This window comes from Silene latifolia, chromosome Y (genome assembly GCF_048544455.1).
Source record: "Silene latifolia isolate original U9 population chromosome Y, ASM4854445v1, whole genome shotgun sequence".
Classification (NCBI taxonomy): domain Eukaryota; kingdom Viridiplantae; phylum Streptophyta; class Magnoliopsida; order Caryophyllales; family Caryophyllaceae; genus Silene; species Silene latifolia.
The window spans coordinates 143,539,164-143,562,945 of NC_133538.1; positions in this window are offsets into that span (position 1 = coordinate 143,539,164).

Sequence of the window (23,782 nt, forward strand, 5' to 3'; positions counted from 1 at the left end):
ACTTTTTATTTTATTTGATAGATGTTGGACTTGTTTTCTTAAGATGAATGTAACACTTATAGAATGTAAAACGTGAGTTTTCCTGTCACCATAATTCCGTGCACATACAATGGTATTTCATGCACATACACAGGTATTTCATGCACAAGGAACGTTATTTCATGCACACATTAAGCGAGTATCAAGAAACCTTAAGGCGATTAATTTATTCACTGTTTCACCAGATTTGGTAATCTAAAATGAGAATAGCCCAACACTAAAATGTGATCAATTGAAATGAATCTTCGTGTACGACAAGTCTTTAAAATTCAAAGTGACGATCCGAGCGAAAATGTCATTAAATAAATCATCGTATATGACAAGCCGGGTAAAATGATAATTGTTGACCCAACATCAACAAATAATGAGAATTGGTGCGGGCTTATTTCAATTTGGGCTCGTCCTATCAGCATATTTATTCACTATTTTTGAGGAATGAGTTATGTTTATCGAGTCGTGTTAGTCATGCTGAGGAAAATCAGTAATCTAATGTGTAATGGTCAATATAGTTTATGGTTATTTCGTGCATGTACATGGTTATTTGACGCACTTTCATGGTTATTTCATGCACGTAGAACGTTTTCTAATGCAAGATTAAGACAAGTATTAAGAAATCGGAGAAATGTGATCCACCACTACATCCTTCTTTGCTACCACATCCCCAACCGTCGAAGTTAATAAACAAATTCCAAAATCTAAATGAAGATGCAACATTTTAAAAGTTCACTTGAGATTACTTTAATATTTGACCCTGGACACATGACTTACATATTTCATGCATTCACACTATTATTTCATGCACGTGGAACATTTTTTAATGCATGTACGATGTAAGAGAGATTTCCGTACGACCTTTTCGTTGTCCAATTTTGAAAACTGTCTCTCGTTTTCGTTGCCTCGTGACATGTTTCCAGGATTAGTCCAGAAACATGACTTCATCTCTTACATGACTTACATATTCCAAAATCTAATATGTACTCTCAAGACTTAGTGTATTACATATTCCAGAATCTAATATGTACCAAGAATCTAATATTCCAGGGTCTACTCCCTTTGCACATCACTCGACTCAAGGAATCAGATCAAAAAAATGGCTCATTGTTTTGAATGTTGGATTAGGTCATCTGCCACTCCCTTTGTACATCACTCGACTCAAGTGTTTAAAAAATAAAACCTAGTGATAATCCTACAAAAAAAACGAGGGGAAATACTGTTACGTAAAAGTCACTTCGAGACAAAATCTAATGAAAAGAAGATTAAAATTAGGCAAAATTTAAATTAGGCATTCAAAAGTTCTTGATATTTACCTTTCTCGTGTTTCGATTCCATTTGATGAGACGTGCAATCATACTCGTAGCATATTTATCCAAATCCTACATATAAATTTCATTTGACAACAAATATTGAAAAGCTTGAAATAAAATATACTGAATAATGTTTCCAAAAGTTTGTTGAAAAATTTATACCTCGTAAGAACGCTCATCAGTCCATGATGCTTGATCACACAAATTTTCTAGCCACTTCAACAAATAAGCTCCATAAGAATACCCCTTCTTTTGTTGAGGCACTTGCACAACCTGCCACTGAAAAGTCTTGATCTCCAACAACCTTGTGTATCTCGGAGAGTCTCTTGCGATGATCTCCAAAGCAGGCAGGAGCTATACAAAAACAAGACAGTGAGTGATGTTGATTGTGGTATAAGGGTATTTAATGCACATACAAGGTTATGTCATGCATAAACAAGGTTATTTCATGCACATAAAGATTGCCAACAGTATTCTTATTTGACAAAGCATTTTGGAAAGTCGAAAACCATTGAGCTGCCTTCCGTATATCATATTTACAATTTAACAAACTCGTTGAATAAACTCTCAGCTAAATGTGCCGACATAACTTTCAAAAAATAAATGGCAATGCTATTCCAAGGGTAAAAGCGTATTTCATGCACGCTGAAGGTTATTTCATGGATATACAATGGTATTTCATGCACATAAAGATCTGTGATATTTTCATTCGACAATGCATTTTGGGCGATCAAAAATCAGAGAGCGACCTTCCGGATATAATAAGTCAGGGGCAACATGTTTTTGTGCAAAACACTAATAAATCATACATGTTCAACTAAAAAATTTTGTCTGACTTCAGGGCGCCTGGGCAGGCTGGAGTCGAGTATGAAGTTCATCCTTTTTCCAAATTCAACAACACATGTAAACCAATGTGATCTCTCCACACAATAAGGAAAGAAAGCCTGAAATATTACAAAGTAGTCAAGTAGGATGTATCGACTTCAAATGAAAAAAAAAAGTGCATTGAAAAAAAAGGTGCATGGAAAAAAAAGTAAGAGAATGTTTATTTACCAGTTGGGTTGTGTGTTTAGATTGAGGGGCAAGTAGTCAAGTAGGACGTATTGACTTCGAAACCCCTTTTTACAGACAACCCCGTGAAATTTGAGTACATTTGTCAAAATTCTTTGTAATTGCAAAAACCAAAAACAAGCATTTTACTCAATAAGGAATATGAATACCTTTATTATTGTCGGAAAATACACAACACTTGGGTTTTCGACTGTAGTACGAATACCAACAGCATCAATACCCATATCCATTACCCAATTTCCTGGCAGCAAGGTCTGAAACGCGCCTTGGGTTACTTGCAACCAATCGGTTTATACAACGACCTCACTAATGATGCACATGTTGTAATTAGAAAACACGGAACAGCAAAGAGTGGACAAAAACTGAAATTTAAAAAAAGTTGTATGGTCAGTTAGAACTTACTCCTTATTCTTCCCATTTTTTCGAATATAATTGATCAAGTGTGCATCTGTATATGATAAATCATCATGTGGCGCTTGATTACTGGGAAAAGGGAAAAATAAAAGCTCCTTGATTAATGGGGAAAAAGGAAAAACGAAAAACGAAAAAACGGAAAACAAAGCTACTTAAGATTTTGCATTACCGAATTTGACCGTCATTCTTGTAAGCCTTTGCTGCAGCCGTCACTTAAAGTTTGTAAGAGTTGTATCACCAAGTTATAATTTCATTTAAACCCTCACAACATAACGTTTAACATCAACTCTTTGAACAATAAAAAGAAAAGAAATCAACATCAGTGCCTTCATATTTAATGCACATACAAGAAAAAGTTGAATTAAGTAATACAGACTTACTCCCTTTAGATCCACCTTTGAACCTAAGCGTCCCTTAACCCCGTTGTACATCTCCATATGACGCATGAGGTAGATTACAGTATCATGCTCGACATCAACGGTAACGTGTGGAAGATACAACTTAAAAATCAAAAGCCATGAAGACACCAGCTTTGGAATCTTACTTGAAAGCGTACTCAACAAGTTCTTATGATAAAGGAAAAACAATGACAAGTAAATAATCTCTCACAAAAATTAGACGAAAATCAGGCACTTTATTGCCAAAAGATCTGAAGACATACCACAGATCTAACATGGCAAGAATATTCAGTTGACGGAGGCATCAAGTGCATCACTTCTAACATCTTCTTACTAACATGGTAATAGAAGACAAATGGCAAGGGTGTAACAATAGGAATAAAAACCTGTACGACATTGAAAACAAAGATAACAATGAAAGAAAGACGAAAATGAAAAGAAAGACGCTTAGTTGAGAATAGCCATAGTAATGTAAAAATCTTGAAGGACTTACCAACTCCACGTCTGCAAAGTTAACATCCAATGAGTCAATCTGTTCATTAATTTAGGTGACCCGTATTAGAGAATAAAAACCTGTAATAATTGGACACTTATTTCATGCATGTTCAGTGTTGTTTAATGCACCTAGATTGGTGTTTCATGCATCTACAAGGTTACTTCATACATTCAAAAGTCTATTGCAGCCCAAGGTTGAGAATAGCCATGGAAAACTTACGTCAGTTGTCTCTGTGATAAATAGACGGCAAGGGCATTTATGATCTCTGAATTTGTTTCCCTCATTCAAATAATCACACCACACAGAAATGACATCTGTATGAACTCAACGATCAAGAAGCAAACTATTCATATGACTTCGTGTGAGAGTCTTACTCGCAAAGCTAAACAAAACCTCCCTATACAGTTATGATAACATGAAACCTTAGTATTATACAAAGAAAATATAATACATATATGCCGAATAAGATTAAAAAATATATAGGAGAGTGATACGTACTCTTCATCAAAGTCCTCTTAAAATGCATAGTCTCCTACCAGTTTTTCCGACCGACTCAAGTCATGAACCATGTCCACATTTCTGATAAAGAAAGGTGACCAGTAAACATTCGCTCCCTCAACACACCTCTTAGGTAGCACCCTTCTACCAGCCACCTGCCTCTTAAGTTGCTGACTCTCAATGGCATAATTTGAGGGAGCAGTTGGAGAAGAGGGCGCAATTGGCAATTCATCCAACGATAATTGAGAGGAGATAACTATAGGCGATGGTTGGGATGGTTGGGACGAGATCAGAATTGGCGATATTGGCAATAAAGGACGAACTACTGGAATAGACGGTGTAGTTGTTGTGCTTGCATGAGGAACACTTGAAGCAGCCTACAACCTGGACTCAAGGAACTCTTGAGAGTTATATGGTGCATCATTACCACTAAAAAGGCTGAAAGACGGTCCTTCTAGAAGCGCCTTTTCCCTCTTTTCCTTTTCCTTTTTTTCCTTCAACAAATTTTCATGATGTGAATCAAACACTTTACCAACATGAGTGTATGCATCATTAAGGATCCCTTCTAATTAAGCAATGACAGCAGGATTGTCTAGAAACACATCATCTGCACAACTCGTGTCAACCTCCTTCTTCTTTAACTCCTCCACTTTACCCTCATCCTTCTTCAACCCCTCCTCCACTGCCCCCTCCTCCTTTCTCTCCTTCAATTCATTCTGATCTTTCTCCTTGCCCTCCTCCACTTCATCCTCCTCCATCTTCTCATTGGTAGCACCTTCCCTTTCACCTTCAGCACCTTCCCTTTCACCTTCTTTAGTACTCTGCTGTGAAAGGGAAAATCCTTCAAATAAACAATTTGCCAACTTTGACATTTGCGTGACAGCCGGGAAAGCGGGAGCCTTACACTTAGCATTTCTAACTGCTTTGGTAAAGTCACCATAAATGTCTGCAAGTCGAATGGCTGTGCTCGCCAAAACCTTGATGGATTCTTTCCTCTCATCAACCGGTTCAGCTTCAAGTTTAGGTTCAGGTTCAGGTTCAGGTTCACGTTCATGTTCACGTTCACGTTGAGGTGCAACATAAGCAAATATGGGTTCAACAGAGCCCTTGCCAAAGCCGCCCCCCTTATGCTTCTCCAACTTAACCCTTTCTCTACTTCTCTTATTCGTCCAATTCGCTAATAAGGGAAATGATCGACGCACCATTCTCGTCATGAAAACACATCTATCCAAGTAGATAATCTGGAAAATCAGAATCGGTCCCTTAAAATAAGTTTTAGGGGAATTATCTATAGCCGCCTTCCACGACATGACGTTGCTGATCTTATGGGACTGTGCAAATTTGCACCAATTCATGTTAGGAACATCGGAGAAATTTGAAAGGGAGCTTAATATCCGAGGGCTAGGATGATCACCTATTACCCCCATCAAGAGAACATGTATAATATAGATGAGGAAGTTCCTCTTGAAATCGTCTCCACCATCCCGTTGCTCCATCATCTTATATAAGAGAACCTTTTTCGTAAAAAATGAGGTGGTAAACAGAGCCTTATACCTCTTGACAGCCTCGGTGTACTCCTTTTCCTTACAGAACATTCCAGCTACAACAATGTCAATCGTTCCCATAGAAAGTCCAGTTGCAATGTGGACATCCTCATCCGTGATAACCATATCATGGTTCATCAATGAACAATTGAACGGATTAAACGTCTCGACAATCCCTCTCGCCAAATGACCATTGATTTCTTCTGAATTAAGCTGTAACAAACCTCCAAACCCCATACTGTGGATGGCTTCAATTTGCTTTTTGGATGGGCCTTGTGATGTGACTCATATTTAAGCATATTTAGTCCCTGAATTAGCCTCGTTCTTATGCTTTTTAGTGCATAATTGGGTCATTTACTATCTTTAGTTTCCCGGTTTGCATATTCTTTGAGGTTTTGTTCCCTTGGTACATGGCAAAACGGAGCTAAATTGATCAAATTCAATGACCAAGCATCAAAGGGAAGACGATACTAGAAGGCCTATGTAGATAATAAAGTAGATTGGGCAATGATGAAAGGATCCTTACATCCCCAACAAGATCCCCGAGGATTGTTGAGGAAAGAAGAAAAGAAAAGTGCTGACCCCCGATCCGAGCGTCTCCCTGCCCACCAATCCGAGCGTCCTGATGCCCAGACGCTCGTCTTGAGGCCAACAGATCCGAGCGTCTCTCCCCTGATCTGCTCGGATTCCCTTGCAGAACCCACCGTGCTTACTGCCTAGACGCTCGGGACGCGCAGATTTCCTGAAGACTACCAAAACGGAGATGAGCATCTCCTTGGAGAGGAGCACTTCCTCAACTTTTCTTAAGGGTCTTAATAGTCATTTAAGCCCTTAGTAACCCTAATCCTTGTACCTAATCTCTAGTATAAATACCCCATTATACTACCTAGATTAGCATGTCATCTTAATAGGATATTAATCTTATCTTAATCAAGTCTCAATACTCTCTTAATCTTGTAATCAATTCTTAATTTAGCATTAATACAAATCTCATTTCTTAATCTTTCCTTAATTTCTCTATTGTTCATCATTTATTTTTGGTAATTAGAAGATTTTTTGGGTTTATTTGGAGGATTGACAACCTTCCATCAATCATCAAGTACTTCTATTATTCTTTGCTTTATTATTTTGAATCATCTTTATAGGTATAATTCTCTCTTAATCCCTTTTTAATTATTGTTAATCATCTTCATTTATTCATCATGTTTTGCCTTGCTAGTATGATTGACAACCTTGTTAGCATGTTAAACTTGATAATGAGTGAGTAGTTTCCTTAACTAGGGTTAATGAAGAATTAGGGGAAACCAATATGGGGATTGATTCATGCTTAATCTAATATATTTTCATAATTAATTTGCTTTCTTATTGTGATTCCAACTTATGCACATGTTATGTTTGATGAAATGCGAGCCTATGAATCCTTGCATTTTTTACCCATCACTTACCTTTTCAATGAGACTTGTAAGACATAAACCAACTCGAGTCTCATTAGACCATGCATATAGTTGGATAGGGAGGATTAAGTCGACTTGTAGGTGTTGTACAATCTAATCGATTCGGCTCCAGGACCTAAACCTTCCTAGGGATTGTAACATATACACTAACTCGATCCCATCATAACAATAAGTGCTTGCATCTAGTAGAGAACATGTTTGTATGATCAAATCCTATGAATCCCCTATGAACCCATGACACCCTAGTGCTTTTAATAAATTGTTTACACCTCATTTTAATCATCTTGCTTGTTTTCATTACTCTATTTGCATTATTCATTAGTTTAGTTGATCTCCTACCTCAACCCAAATTGTGACACCCTTAGACACAACCATTTGCAATCAAAAATCCTACATCAATACCCCGTCCCTTGGGATTCTACCTTTACTTACCTCTTTACTTTAAGTAGAGTAGTTTGTGAAGTTATAAATATTGTTTTTGTCTAGGTAACTTTTGACGACGAGTAACAAAATCGAAATTCGGCCAAAACTGGCGTCGTTGCCGGGGACGGTGCTAACTTGATTTTCTTTGATTGTTTTTAGTTGTGTCTTTCTTTGCCTTGGGGAAGTAAAACTCCTCGAGGTACTTCTCATCTTTTTCTCTTAGTGCATTTCGCAAGATGGATATTATATATTGTTTTGTTGAGGACCACTTGAGTATACCTTTCTTCAAAGACCCCATGCAAGCATTGGAAGCCTTAGAAGCAAGTGAGGCCAAAAATATGCATTGGGAATTGGAAGTAGATCTTCTTGAGGCTGCTCTAACCAACAAAGAACTTACTCATGAGCAATCCGTATTAGTAAATAACATTCTTGTGGAAGCATATCAACCCATAGAAGAAGAACAAGCCATAGAAGATGATATCATACAAGCCGAGGAGCAAGAAGAATTTGTCATGAAATTTGAGTATGACGAGATTAGTGAGCTTGAAGAACAAGTTGAATATGCCATGAGAATGGAATGTCTAATGGAAATGGAGCAAGTCCTTAATGAATCTTCAATGGAAGAAAGTGAGGTACAAGTTCCAACTCTAAAACCCCTTCCCCCAAATTTGAAATATGCTTACCTTGATGAATCTAAGACTAAACCCGGGATTGTTAATGACAAACTTGATGAGAACCAATTGGGAAAATTGCTTGATGTGTTAAAACAACTTGAAAAGGCTATAGGTTATAGTCTAGATGATCTTAAGGGGATAAGTCCCAATTTTTGCATGCATAGGATTCATCTAGAAGAAGACCATAGACCTACCATCAAATCTCAAAGGAGATTAAACCCCCACATGCAAGAAGTTGTAAAAGCGAAGGTTATGAAATTACTTGATACAGGAATCATATATCCTATATCGGATTCCTTGTGGGTCAGCTCCGTTCAAGTGGTACCTAAGAAAGAAGGTACCACGGTGGTAACAAATGATAAGAATGAGCTAATACCCACAAGGAAGATCACTAGTTGGCGTATGTGTATTGACTATCGAAAATTGAATTTCGCAACAAGAAAAATCATTTCCCCCTACCATTCATTGACCAAATGCTTGAGAGGTTAGCCTCTAACAAGTTCTTTTGCTACCTTGACGGGTATTCGGGATTCTTCCAAATCCCAATACACCCGGAAGACCAACATAAGATCACCTTCACATGCCCTTATGGTACTTTTGCATATAGGAGAATGCCGTTTAGCTTATGTAATGCCCCCGCTACTTTCCAAAGATGCATGATGAGTGTCTTCTCCGACTACCTAGAAACCATAATGGAGGTTTTTATGGATGATTTTAGCGTTTAAGGAAAATACTTCGACTCTTGCTTTCATAATATTTCTCTTGTATTGCAAAAATGTGAAGATGTTAGTCTCGTTTTGAATTGGGAAAAGTGTCACTTTATGGTCAATGAAGGTATTGTTTTGAGTCATTTAATTTCTAAAAAGGGCATTGAAGTCGATAAAGCTAAGGTTGAGGTGATAGAGAAACTCCCACCTTCCGTGAATGTTAGAGGGGTGAGAAGCTTTCTCGGTCACGCGGGTTTCCATCGCCGTTTTATAAAAGATTTCTCAAAAATCGCGAAACCCCTCACTCAACTCTTACTTAAAGATGCCCAATTCCACTTCACTAATGAGTGTGTTGAAGCCTTTAATAGAATTAAGGAAGCACTAATCTCGACACCGATCATCCAACCACCGAATTGGGAACTACCATTCGAGATCATGTGCGATGCAAGTAACTACGCTAGTGGACCTGTTCTTGGCCAACGGGTAGGAAGGGCTTTGCATGCTATCTATTATATAAGCAAGACTCTTGATTCCTCCCAAGTGAATTATGATACTACCGAAAAGGAACTCCTTGCCATTGTCTATGCATTAGACAAATTCCGTTCCTATTTGCTTGGATCAAAAGTGACTGTTTTCTCGGATCACCGTGCTCTTCGACATCTCTTGATAAAGAAAGAAGCAAAAACCAAGATTATTGAGATTGATTTTGCTACTTCAAGAATTTGACTTAGAAATAAGAGATAAGAAGAGGGCCAAAAATGTGGTAGCAGATCACTTGTCGAGAATCCGATTTCATGATGAAGAGGGAGAGACACCGATCAATGACTCTTTCCCCGATGATATTTTGATGGCCATTCATTCACAACTTGAGAGGCATACTACTCCATGGTTTGCCGACTATGCCAATTATATTGTTGGAGGAGTTCTTCCTCAAAATTTGAGCTACAACCAAAGGAAGAGATTCTTATTCGAGGTAAAGAGATATTTTTAGGATGACCCCAATCTTTACAAAGAGTGTAGTGATGGACTTTACCAAAGGTGCATACCCCAATGGGAGATTCATGGTGTTTTGGAAGGATGTCACTCATCACCTTATGGTGGACACCATGGAGCACGACGAACTATTGCTAAAATCCTTCAATCAGACTTCTTTTGGTCTACCATGTTCCAAGACGCTAGGGAATTCATTCTCCATTGTGATGCTTTTCAAAGAATGGGAAATATTTCTTGGAGGAATGAGATGCCATAACGAGGAATATTGGAGGTGGAAATCTTCGATGTTTGTGGTATTAACTACCAAGGACCCTTTGTGAAATCTAAGGGGAACAAATACATCCTTGTGGCCGTTGACTATGTTTCAAAATGGGTAGAGGCAATTGCTACCCCAACCGGCAAACGATGATGCCAAAACGGTCACCGAACTCTTCAAGAAAATAATCTTCCCAAGGTTAGGAGTCCCTATTGATGCGTGTCTAAAATATGATGTTTTACACCCTCTTTTACACGCATTTCAGAGCTCAAATGTGTAGTTTATTCTACTATATTCCCTTTTTCCATCTACTTTTATGTTTTTGTGTAATATTGCAGAAATGTGAAGAATCCAGCGGAAATCGAGCCGAATACGTCCCTAAGTACTTAGCATTGCATTTGACATGGAGTAAAGACTCGGGAAGCAAACTTGGTGCGCGTATTGAGGCCCGAAAGAGGAGTTTGCGAAGCTTTTGGAGCCAAGTACCTGTTGAAGTGGTCGATAAACCGATGCTCTTGGTCGATAGACTAGAGTACGATTGTCATAAGCTCCTGTACAGCGCACCTTGGTCGATCGACTGACACACATGATCGATCGACCACCCCACGAGCTGACGGAAATTAAAAGACGAGAAAGCCCAATGTAATTAGGTTTTTGGAATAAAAGTTACGTACGACTATCTATATAACGTAACTTTAGGTTTCAGAAGATCATCATCGAATTAATTAGGGTTCAAAACACAGAAGTTGAACTTTTGATTATTTCATTAGCTTAGATTATTCTTTCGTCAATAAATTTTTCTTTTGCATTGGGTTTGATCTTTTCTCTTCAATCTTTTACGGTATTTCTCTGTTCCATTATTCAGTTTCGTTGCTTTCATTCATTCATAGATTAGAATTGCTAGTTTAGTTTTCCCAAAATCCGAATTATCGTTTCATGTTAGTTAAATATTTAGTTAATTCTATCATGAATTCGGTAGCTTTATTCGTTAATCTTATTGTTGTTTTTATCATAATCATGAGTAGATAAATCCTTTGTGCTAAGATGTAGGGGATCTGTAGGTTAGACGGTATCAACGTAGGTGACCTGTTGTCGGGCTCCAGTCGATCGACTGCCATACATGGTCGATCGACCAGGGTGTGTTAGATTTGCTTCGACTTAATTAATTTAATTGCTATATTTGACGAATCGAGTGCACGCGACTAGTTGAATGCTTAGTTTTGACCGACCCGATAAGATCGAAACATAGGGGAGGGAAATAGACTACTTAATTAAGACGACTAAATTAATAAGATCGAGAGATAAGTTAATTTAGATTTTGAGTTTCATTAATCAAGAACGAAAATTAGTATTAGTGAGATTAGGGACCCGTAGCTTAGGCCGAAAGGTTGCTACCTGTTAAATTGGACCGAGAGGACTTTTTATTTTCCCGTCTAACATGCTTAAGACAGTTTACCTAGAGTTGCCGTCGTCGAAACTACAGTGAACCGATCATCTTAGCATCCTTTTAATATTTGATTTCATTACTCATTTATTTACCTTAGTTTAGTTTTAATTTGATTGCCTTTAGTTATAGAACTATTCAAAACAAACCCCCACTCATTTGTTACTTTAGACTAAAATTAGACAACTATTAATTGCATCACCTCTCCGTGGTTCGACCCTGACTGCCACTAGCTATAGTAGTAGTTTGGATTTATAAATTTATCTTTGGTACTCTACGACGGTATCACCTAGAGCCATCATAAGTGATGGAGGGACACATTTTCATGAAAAGAAGCTCACATCCCTTTTGACCAAATATGGTGTTCAACATAGAACCGGCTTGGGATATCATCCTCAAACAAGCGGTCAAGTTGAAGTTTCAAATAGAGAGATCAAGCAAATCCTTGAAGGTTGTTTACAAGACTCATAAGGATTGGAGCATGAAGCTTGATGACGCTCTTTGGTCTTATAGAACAGCCTATAATACTCCCATAGGAGCCTCCCCTTACAAACTTGTCTATGGGAAAGCATGCCACTTGCCAATTCAGCTAGAATACAAAGCTTTTTGGGTAATCAAAGCTCTCAACCTTGATCTCAAACTAAGTGGTCAAAAGAGAATGATGCAAATCCAAGGGTTGGATGAATTCCGACTACAATCTTATGAGAATGCCAAAATCTACAAAGAGAGGACAAAGTTGCTTCATGACAAGAGAATCAAGCAAAAGGCCTTGCACAAGGGAGACAAAGTCCTTCTTTTCAACTCCCGATACCGACTCTTTCCCGGGAAATTAAACTCTAGATGGATGGGTCCCTATGTGATCACCGAGGTAGGAAAATATGGAGACTTCGAGATAAGGTCGGAAGATGGGAGCAAATTTAAAGTCAATGGCCAAAGATTGAAACCATATTATGAAGGAGCATTCATTGGAGAGGTCGAGGTCACCTACCTTGGGCCTCATCCCCCATGAAAATATCATCGAAAAGAGAGTTTGGTAGAGTCCTCTCCAAACCACTATTTGTAAATATACTAACTTTTCTTACTTGTGTCTTTAACTTTATTGCATTTCTATCATAAGCATGATTCTTGCCATGAGAGTGAGTGAGGGAGGGTCACTAACCCTTTTTTTTTATGAATGAAGGATTTAGAAATTCAAGTGTGGGGAAGCACTTTCACCAAATGAGGAATGAGGAAGAAACAAGATCAATCCGAGCGTTCCGTAAGGAATCCGCTCGACCTAGACGATGATTCGATCGTCCTGGGAGCAAGACGCTCGTCCTGAAAGAGCTGGAAAAGAAATTTTTAGTCTGACTAAAGACTCAAGAGTCTTCATAAGCCATCCGCTCATCGTAGTCAAGACGGTCGTCTTACCATGCATCCGCTCATCTTGATTATATCAATTCCTGGGATTTCATCCTGACAAAGAATCTGAGCGTCCTCAGAAGGATCCGCTCGTCTCCGTGCATAAATACACCCGTCCCGTGAAGAATCCGCTCGTCTCCAAGAGCTACGATCCGAGCGTCTCATGCTCGAGCCGCTCATCGCCCTACCGTCCTTTTCCTCTATTCTCTCGCTAATTAAAATCCCTCCCCACCACACATTTCGTGACACCTCATCCTTCCTTCCACTTTAAAACATAAAACCTCCTCTTATATAACTCAAATCATACCTCAAGTACTTATTTACCCCTCAAAAACAAAAACCCCCAAAATCTAGGGTTTCAAAGAAGATCTAAATCACAAGGAATATCTTTATATTCAACAAGTCCAATTTTAGATCTACATTCAAGAATGAGGCAAAAAGGATCATTACAAAGAGAGAGAATAAGACCAAGGGTAATGGGGAGCTCATCTACTTCTCACCTTAATACTTTGAGGAGGGAACATGAAGAGATAATTGATCTTACAAAACTTCATGAGTTTTCCAACATAGAGTTTGTTAATGATGTCCAAAGGCTTGTTTTCCATCGTCTTCTTGGTAAGAACATTCTACCCACTAAATTTATGTGCCATAAGACTTTGAAGAAACTTGGAATCTTTCATCAAACCGAAGCTCTCTTTGAATTGTTTGGTCTTTCAAACTTATTTCACATGCATGAGAGTACCTATCGATCTTTAGTTCTTGAATTTTTGAGCTTCTTGAAAATCACTACCATACCTTGAACAAGACCATAGGTGTGGAATTTAGATTGGAAAACAAAACCCGGATGATGACCCTTGTTGAATTCGCTAGTGTACTAGGGCTTTATGTTTCGCCTACCCGAACATCAAAACCAAGAAAGTATAGCATAGCACCCCTTTGGAGAGCAATGACGGGTCGTGATTTTTCTTACAAAAAAGAATGCTTGGCTTTTCACATTCAAAATCCTATCATTAGGCTCACGTACCGATTTCTAGCCGGCACTCTTCTTGCCTGTCGAGATCCCGCAATAGTGAATGAGCTTGACCTTGTCTTCATGGAGTCTTACCTCGAAATTCAAGGGAGGAGCGGGTACCATTTCAACGCCCCCCTTGTTCTTCTCGAGAAATGGGCTAAATTCCGGAATGGGGACGATGATGGTGTAAAACATATTGTCAATGGGGGACTTATCACAAGGGTTGCCAAGTTTTTCAACCCCAAATTCAATGAAAACAATGAATATGTACCCCTTCCGGGCAACACAAGGATCAATGAAGAGCTAATCCTTAGGCAACACCATTGGATAACCCGTGAGGGATATGAAAAGAGGATCAAATGGCTTACTAAGGGGAACACTCTCATTTACCTACCAATAGAAGGATTAGCAAGAATTTCACCAAGACGGGGCCCTCTCTCTCTAATACCATCATATCTCATCCCAACAAGTACAAATCAAGCAAATCAAGCACCACCTCCAACACAACATCAACAACATGAACAACAAAAGAATGACAATGAAAAGATTGTGATACCACCTTACCCCTTCCAATACCAACTTTACAACCACCCGAATCCTTTCATCCTCCCTAGGGACGATTTTGTGACGGGAATCCTTCAAGATATACATCTCCGACAATTTGAAGCCAAAGTGGATAATTATTATGCCTTGTATCCACAATTTAACCAAATGGCTCGGCAAGGAATTATTAGTGAAGAGGGAATGCTTCCCTCTTGGGCTCAAATGCATATTCTTTTCCCAAATTCAGAGAAAGCTAATGAGGGACCACATGGTCAAGGAGGTGAAGGGAGTGAAAACTCAAATGGTGGAGACACGGTGGAGCTAAATAGCGAAGAGGATGAGTTTATGGATTTCCATGAAAGTGAAGCATCGAGGGAAGCTTGGGATAGTGATTTGGGAGGAGATGATGACAACCTTTGAAGAAAACTTCATAAGCTAGATGGAGCGGGCACGAGGCACCCATCAAGGCCAAAGTGAAGTTTCTCTTATTCCCCCTCATCTTCTTCTTCTTCTTCTTCATGACAATAGTTTCATGTTTTGTTAACTTGTTTCATAATTTATTGTTCCAACTTTGTGGTGTCCTTGTAAAATTGAAGGACTATTATTTCACCTTGGCAACATTAAAGGTGCTAATTTAATTGTTCCCACTTTTTCAAAATCCAAAATGACAATTGTAGTTTCATGCATAGCATCTTTATGCATGAACTCCCCCAATTTTTGACATTAAAAATAATGTCTATTTTGGTTTGGGGAAGTTTATGCATATGCATTGGGAGCTAATCTAAATTATGCTCTCCAACCAAAACAAAAAAATCATGCATCATATAGCATAGCTTAGTTTGCATTCACTCTTGTTTATATGTCATATAGTTTGCATTTAGCTTAGAAATCATGCATTTTCATATAAATTGCATAATTTCCTATCGTATTGGCCATTGAGGACAATGCCCATACTAGTGTGGGGATGGGAAATTCTAACATGACTTCTAAAAACAAAAATGATAAAAATTGAAAAATTTTGAAAAATACAAAAACATGTTTTTTTATTTCATAAATCATAAAAACCATAAAAATTTGAAAAATTCAAAAACCCAAAAACATGTTCTTTTCCTTTATAGTGTAGTCTTGTATATATTGTGTTTGTTCATCCTTTTTCACATTGATCGACAACGCCACATCCGAGACATGAGGATATTGAAGACCGCATGGTATGATCTTTCCAATATCCTTTTTCCTCTTTATGTTAATGACTATGTAGCTTTATTTTGATTGATGCGGTAAAAACAATGTGATTATAGGATTGCATTTAGATTATTTGGCATACTAGTTGGTAGAAGCATACGCATTAGGATGTATATACGTTAGTTGCATCATGGCATATAGTTGCATATTAGGAAAAATTTTGTGAAACCGTCTATTTGGGAAGCTCGACAAGTGTATATAAGGCCCTTGTAGATACTTTTTCTTCTTAAGACTTTGCTTGTTAGAATACTTGTAAAACACCCTAGGATGTGTCATGCTACTATCCTTTGACCCATGGATTAAGGCATAGTCAAGAGTACCTTGTGGTGTGATAACTCCTTGGCTACCGTTTATTCCAAGGTGACCCTTGAAACCATGCAACCATCATCCATGTTCTACCACATTTTGTCATCAAAGGCAATGGGCACAAAAATTGTTCAAATTTGAGTTCAAGCAATGAAAAGAAATGAAAAAGTTTGCAATTGCATCAAAAGAAAAGAGGAGTAACAAAAATGAAAACTCCTATGCTTCAACAATAAGCACCCTCCCTACAAATGGGGTGACTTTGAAAATGTTCAAAAGAAAGTGCAAAAAGTTAAAAATTTATCAAGTGTTGAAAATGCCAAACATCTAGAGAAACGGCAAAAAGAAAAGTGTTCCCAAATGTCAAATGCCACAAGAAATTGGAGGAAAAACAACAACAAAGCAAACTCCCATATGAAACTCAAGTTCTATTGATCCCTTTTCCATCGTATCCACTTTTGTGCATGGTAGAGAGGGGACGACCCTTCTTCTTGTCTAGGCAAGAAGGGGAATTCCGCGATCCTCCAGTGTTTTTAACACCATAAGGAGTCTACTCTTGATGAAATCATTTAACAATTGAGGACAAAGGTACCCTAGCTTGGCACAATTTGGAGGTGATTTATTGGTATCCTTCTAGGCTTAGTAGTTTGAAGAAACCGTATCTGTGATGGAATGTGTACCCTTAGATTGCTTCCCTTGTACATAATTTCCGCCACTTAGATGAGGAAAGTGGCTATGCATTTTTGTAGATGCATCTATTTACTTGTTTTGTGTGCTTTAATGCTTGGATGTGTCGCCATTTTGGCAAGCCCCACCTTGCCTTGCAAGAAGACATCCTACCTCTTGGTTGTCTTGTTGTGAGTTAAAGGGGCAGAGTGAGACCCGCTAATTGTCTCACATCGGCTATATTAGTAGGATAGTTTAAATAAAGGTCCTAGTTTTTGTCACCACTTTACTCGGGACGAGCAAAGGTTCGGTTTGGGGATATTTGATGTGACTCATATTTAAACATATTTAGTCCCCGAATTATCCTCGTTCCTATGCTTAAGCTGTAACAAACCTCCAAACCCCATACTGTGGATGGCTTCAATTTGCTTTTCGGATGGACCTTGTGATGTGACTCATATTTAAGCATATTTAGTCCCCGAATTAGCCTCGTTCCTATGCTTTTTAGTGCTTAATTGGGTCATTTACTATCTTTAGTTTCCAGTTTTGCATATTATTTGAGGTTTTGTTCCCTTGGTAGGAAAGGAGTGCAAACCTTGCATTTTCATGGCAAAACGGAGCTAAATTGATCAAATTCAATGACCAACCATCAAAGGGAAGATGATACTAGAAGGCCTATGTAGATAATAAAGTAGATTGGGCAATGATGAAAGGATCCTTACATCCCCAACAAGATCCCCGAGGATTGTTGAGGAAATAAGAAAAGAAAAGTGCTGAACCCCGATCCGAGCGTCTCCCTGCCCAGGACGAGCGTCTCCCTGCCTACCAATCCGAGCGTCCCGATGCCAAGACGCTCGTCTTGAGGCCAGCAGATCCGAGCGTCTCTCCCCTAATCCGCTCGAATTCCCTTGCAGAACCCACCGTGCTTACAGCCTAGACGCTCGGGACGCGCAGATTTCCTGAAGACTACCAAAACGGAGATGAGCATCTCCTTGGACAGGAGCACTTCCTCAACTTTTCTTAAGGGTCTTAATAGTCATTTAAGCCCTTAGTAACCCTAATCCTTGTACCTAATCTCTAGTATAAATACCCCATTGTACTACCTAGATTAGCATGTAATCTTAATAGGATCTTAATCTTATCTTAATCAAGTCTCAATACTCTCTTAATCTTGTAATCAATTCTTAATTTAGCATTAATACAAATCTCATTTCTTAATCTTTCCTCAATTTCTCTATTGTTCATCATTTATTTTGGGTAATTAGAAGATTATTTGGGTTTATTTCGAGGATTGACAAACTTCCATCAATCATCAAGTACTTCTATTATTCTTTGCTTTATTATTTGGAATCATCTTTATATGTATAATTCTCTCTTAATCCCTTTTTAATTATTGTTAATCATCTCTATTTGTTCATCATGTTTTGCCTTGCTAGTATGATTGACAACCTTGTTAGCATGTTAAACTTGATAATGAGTGAGTAGTTTCCTTAACTAGGGCAAATGGAGAATTAGGGGAAACCAATATGGGGATTGATTCATGCTTAATCTAATATGTTTTCATAATTAATTTGCTTGCTTGTTGTGATTCCAACTTATGCACATATTATGTTTGATGAAATGCGAGCCTATGAATCCTTGCATTTTTTACCCATCACTTACCTTTTCAATGAGACTTGTAAGACATAAACCAACTCGACTCTCATTAGACCATGTATATAGTTGGATAGGGAGGATTAAGTCGACTTGTAGGTGTTGTACTATCTAATCGATTCGGCTCCGGGACCCAAACCTTCCTAGGGATTGTAAGATATACACTAACTCGATCCCATAATAACAATAAGTGCTTGCATATAGTAAAGAACATGTCTGTATGATCAAATCCCATGAATCCCCTATGAACCCATGACACCCTAGTGCTTTTAATCAATTGTTTACACCTAATTTTAATCATGTTGCTTGTTTTCATTACTCTATTTGCATTATTGATTAGTTTAGTTGATCTCCTACCTCAACCCAAATTGTAACACCCTTAGACACAACCATTTTCAATCGAAAATCCAACATCAATACCCATCCCTTGGGATCCGATCTTTACTTACCTATTTATTAAGAGTAGAGTAGTTTGTGAAGTTATAAATATTGTTTTGGTCTAGGTAACTTTTGACGACCAGTAACAAAACTGAAATCCGGCCACCTTGCTATTGTCATTCGAACGGGAGGAAAAAAGACACACTAAAAGGGCAGAGTGAACCTCTTTTGGGTACGGGATTAATAATATGGGGCCGGGCATCCTAAAACAGGACGGGAAAGGGTTTAGGTTTGGATTAGGCGGACCGCTACCGCGGGTCCGCCTAATCCAACCCTAAGCCTAATCCAATCTTAAACCCTTTCCCTTGCTATTGTCATTCGAATGGGAGGAAAACCTAAAGACACCCTAGAGGGGAAGAGTGAACCCTTTTTGGGGACGAGATTAAAAATAGGGGCCCGGGTATCCTAAAACGGGACGGGAAAGGGTTTAGGGTTGGATTAGGAGGATCACGTCCGCCTAATCCAACCCTAAACCCTATTCTTTGCTATTGTCATTCGAACGGGAGGAAAACCTAAAAACATCCTAGTGGGGTAGAGTGAACCCTTTTTGGGGACGGGATTAAAAATAGGGGCCCGGCTATCCTAAAATGGGACGGGAAAGAGTAAAGGGTTGGATTAGGCAGACCGCTCCGCCTAATCCAACCCTAAACCCTTTTCCTTGCTATTGTCATTCGAACAGGAGGAAAACCTAAACACACCCTAGAGTGGCAAAGTGAACCCTTTTTGGGGACGAGATTAAAAATAGGGGCCCGGGTATCCTAAAACGGGACGGTAAAGGGTTTAGGGTTGGATTAGGCGGGCCGCTACCGCGGGTCCGCCTAATCCAACCCTAAACCCTTTCCCTTTCTATTGTCAATCGAACGGGAGGAAAACCTAAAGACACCCTAGAGAGGCAGAGTGAACCCTTTTTGGGGACGGGATTAAAAATAGGGGCCCGGGTATCCTAAAATGGGACAGGAAAGGGTTTAGGGTTGGATTAGGTAGAACACGTCCGCCTAATCCAACCCTAAACCATTTTCCTTGCTATTGTCATTCGAACGGGAGGAAAACCTAAAGACACCCTAGAGGGGCAGAGTGATCCCTTTTTGGGGACGAGATTAAAAATAGGGGCCCGGCTATCCTAAAATGGGACGGGAATGGGTTTAGGGTTGGATTAGGCGGACCGCTACCGCGGGTCCGCCTAATCCAACCCTAAACCCTAAACCCTTTCCCTTGCTATTGTTATTCGAATGGGAGGAAAACCTAAAGACACTCTAGAGGGGCAAAGTGAACTCTTTTTGGGGATGGGATTAAAAATAGGGGCCCGGGTATCCTAAAACGGGATGGGAAAGGGTTTAGGGTTGGATTAGGCGGACCACTACCGAGGGTCCGCCTAATGCAACCCTAAACCTTTTTCCTTGCTATTGTCATTCGAACGGGAGGAAAACCTAAAGACACCCTAGAGGGGCAGAGTGAACCCTTTTTGGGGACGAGATTAAAAATAGGGGTCCGGGTATCCTAAAACGGGACGGGAAAGGGTTTACGTTTAAATTAGGCGGACCTGCGTTTCACGGGTCCGCCTAATCCAACCCTAAACCCTTTCCCTTGCTATTGTTATTCGAATGGGAGGAAAACCTAAAGACACCCTAGAGGGGTAGAGTGAACTCCTTTTTGGGGACGTGATTAATAGTAGGGGCACGGGTATCCTAAAACGGGAAAGGGTTTAGGGTTGGATTAGGCAGACCGCTACCACGGGTCTGCCTAATATAACCCTAAACCCTAAACCCTTTCCCTTGCTATTATCATTCGAACGGGAGGGAAACCACAAGGCATGGTTGGTTAATGCATATTGATTGCTTTTTGATGAATCTAGAAGGCTACTTGATGCATTCATAAGGGTATTGCACCCCAAACCATCACCATTAATATTGGAACAAATGACATGGACCGTAAATATTTAAAAGGGGCGGGAAAGGGTATACCCTCACCATTGCTGTTACTAGAAAGCATATCTGGTGTTACTTGCTCAGTAACTTTTGGTTGGATACGCGGACTCTGTCGTTGCGGAGGACTTTGTTCTGGTTCTGCAGCTGTAGTACTTGCTCTGGGAGGATTATCTGTCAAAGTAAGTAGCGTTAAGAAGGCAACTTATTTCATGCATAAACAGGGTTATTTAATGCACATAGATTGTTTTTTTATGCATCTACAAGGTTGTTCCATGAATTCAGATTTCTATTGCACCCCAAACCTTCTACGTTTACAATTAAACATGTAATTATGAAACAATGAAAGCTCAATGATTAACAAAATAAGGAAAAGAAACTTCATTAATAAAACATATCATCCATACATGACAAAGTTTTACAACATCCAAAAAAAAAAAGCCGACTACATAATTATACAAGGGTGGCTTAATACATGGAATTATAAAAGAGTACTACAAAAGACTGAAAATAGGGCAACTTTAACACCTGAACGATTAAAGGCCTAAATACACAGACATCAAATGCCAAAAAGTGGTACAAACTTGAGCAGTTGAGTTATATATCGAGGAAAAAACCGAAAAAAGGGAAAGTTGCCCGAGTTGTTAACTCTATTGAAACGGTAACTGCTATGTCACGTGCTGGAGATGGCGTAGCTAAAGCATGAAGCAACTCATTCACATGTGCGTTTTCAGCATCATCAAGAGCGTTAAGGTGTTCTCTTTGAAAAGAATGTTTCTCTTGTTGATGATGCAGAAGCAGTTTAGCTGCCAAATCTTCAGTCATAAAGCATTTGCATCTTTTATAAATTATTCTAGGACCCCTACGAATAATTCTTACACCATTGATATCATTAGTCCGTAGAAAAAGGCCATATGCATGTTCAATGCGAGGTGCACTTGGGTTTATGAGGAAAAGCTAAGACCAATTCCTACAGACCAACGCCATGTTTGCCTTATCTTCGTAACAATTTACTCGGTTAAATATGTTAGTCACTAGATCTTGATTATTGAAAACATCATTAAGTTGGGCTTGATAACAGTTGTCAGTGAGCTGAACTTTGACTAAGGGAGCAAATGACAAACTCATAACCTCTTTTTTTTCTCTTACGTAATTCTCGGCAAAAAGTGCTTTATCTTCTGCAATAATATTGACTACCCACCCCTTGCACCAATTGACCATACTTGGCTATGTATAAGGAATTGACCAATAAGAGAATTACCTACAAGCATCACAAATTGAACTCTCAAATGAAAAAAGCAGAAATAGAAACTAGTAAGGAAAAGAGTACAAGCATTCCGTCATTTGAAATATCACATTAAGCGTGCAGAAAAGTACTAAGATAAATTCAGGAAATATCACATTAAGCATGCAGTACAGGTATTGCATCCAAGTTTAGAGAGAGCATTAAAATGTAGTTTATCAATATTTTGGGGTAAGGGATGAAACACAAAAAATAGACGAAGCTATGCAGATTTTCTTACTCAACGTACTTTGGTCAACAGCATCATTTATGCTTGAATTTGTTGGGTTTGGTGGGAAATAATCTTTCACTGATCTACCTCCTTTATTGGTGTTTTTTTCTTCCTTGCAACAGTCTTTCGCCTCATATCTGTGAATTCAATGACTGATGTTAACACGGGTGAAAATAGAAATTTTGGCCAATGCACAATCGAGAGCATTAAAATGTAAACAAAATATGCAGATTTTCCGAGTCATGGGCCAACTACTAATTAAGCATTGGCACCTTATTGACATTGGACCAACTGCTAATTTTAAAGTGACACCTTATTTGATGTAGGCAAAACCTTATTTGATGCATATTGAACCTTATTTCATGCACACTGGACCTTATTTCATGCATGTGCAGAGGACGGGTATCCTAAAACCTTAGCCTAATTGGCTAAAAAAAGCTGAAAACATCAAGCAACTTCCAGCTGGACTATTGTTTCAGATCCGAGCAATACAGATCATTAAAACCAAAAGATCATCACAAATCCGCAAATTCAAATATAAAAAAAAACTACTTGAACATGCAATCAGAACAAAAATGCAGAACTCACTAAACTATTAGCAACATTTAAACTATGAATTTCTATGCAAATGAGTTCAATGCATAGTCTTGACGCTTGACAGAATCTAATGTTACTGTAGAATGACTTGAAAAATGTACAAATTTGATTCAAAATAAATTCAATGCGAATTGGTGACACAATCAGATTATCATGCTAGACACTCAAAAATTATAATCCGTAGAACCTAAACTTATAGCGAACATCTGAAATCATCAAGCAAATTGACAAATCTTAGCAATATAGATCATTAATAATCCAGAGATCATCTACATTCCACATTTTCGAAACGTAGAACAAAAACTCGAATATGCAGTCGAAAATAAGACTAGAAATCTAAGAATTCGTCATAGAATAACAATGAAAGACCTTAATTAGGGAAATTACTGCAAATTAGGGTTAATAGCTGGATAGGAATTGATGAATGTCGGGGGAAAAACACATGTATGATAAAATTAGAGTAGAATCGCCATTAATTTGAGAAGCATATTACCTTAAATTGTAGGAATGAGATTGATAAATCTCGCGAAAATGCTGGTGATGAATGGATTTAACCGTAATTTGAGAAGCAGATGATCGGAGACGATGAAGGTAGGAGAGAGATGACCGGAGATGATGATCGGAGAAGACGATCGGAAATGGCGATGGAGATGATGATGGTCGAAGAGAGAGAAGAAGATGAGTGAGAAAGTGAAAATGGGGAAATGATTGAAATTGAAGGGTTTGGGGGTGAGTAGCGTAAAATTATTATTATTAGTAGTATTATTAATTATTAA